General features: G+C 35.9%; 1 pseudogene; it reads right to left on the bottom strand.

Moving 5' to 3' along the window:
* Positions 1-278: 278 nt before the first annotated feature.
* LOC111741324 lies at positions 279-397 on the bottom strand (annotated as a pseudogene).
* Between the last annotated feature and the right edge of the window lie 568 nt (positions 398-965).

Raw genomic sequence — 965 nt, 5'->3', positions numbered from 1 at the left:
GGTAGAAAATAGCCCTCTCTTGCCACAACTTGTTAGTAAAGCCTACGGGTGTGTGTGCAATCTGTCCCAGCTAACACTATTGACATTTTTGTTGGAGGTTTCCTAAGGTATTTTGGTTGGAGGTTTCTAAAATACCTTAACCAAGTACTTTTCAGAAGTGCATTTTGTTTTATTTTATTTATTTTTTAATTTTTATTTTTTTAGGTGAGGCAACCTTGGTTGACCTCACAGATTGCAAGGACCTTGACAGCTTATAATCTTTTATTTTTTATTTTTTATGCCTACAGCACCTAGTCTGCCTAGATGGTCTCCCATCCAAGTACTAACCAGGCCCGACTCTGCTTAGCTTCCGAGATCAAACGGGATCAGGCTTGTTCAGGGTGGCATGGCCATAGATCAGAAGTGCATTTAATGGAACAAAACTCTCTTTTGATACTTAAGAATAAAAAACAAAAGGAAGGGAAATGGTGTCCATCTCTCAATTCGAATGTTGCTCTATATCTTATATACCTATTCAAAATATATACTAGCATATCAGAGAATCATACACATAACGGCCTTTGACAAGATACAGTATCCATTTATGATCTAAACATTTAACAAAATCGGTATAGAAGGAAAACACCTTAATATAATAAAGGCCATATATGACAAACTCTCAGCCAACATTATGCTTAATGGTGAAAAACTAAAAACCTTCCCTCTAAGATCAGGAACAAGGCAAGGCTGCCTACTATCACCACTATTATTCAATATAACATTGGAGGTCCTAGCGGGTGCAATCAGGCAAGAGAAAGATATAAAATGCATCCAAATAGGAAACGAAGAAGTCAAACCATCACTATTTGCAGGTTACATGATTCTCTATATAGAAAACTCTAAAGATTGTACAAGAACACTACTAGAAACAATAAGCAAATACAATAAAGTTTCTGGGTACAAAATCAATGTTCAAAAATCCATAG

The sequence above is a fragment of the Pteropus vampyrus genome, unplaced genomic scaffold, assembly GCF_000151845.1.
Source record: "Pteropus vampyrus isolate Shadow unplaced genomic scaffold, Pvam_2.0 Scaffold76, whole genome shotgun sequence".
NCBI lineage: Eukaryota > Metazoa > Chordata > Mammalia > Chiroptera > Pteropodidae > Pteropus > Pteropus vampyrus.
The sequence above is the reverse complement of the archived record's forward strand: the minus strand, read 5'-3'. Positions and strand labels throughout refer to the sequence as shown.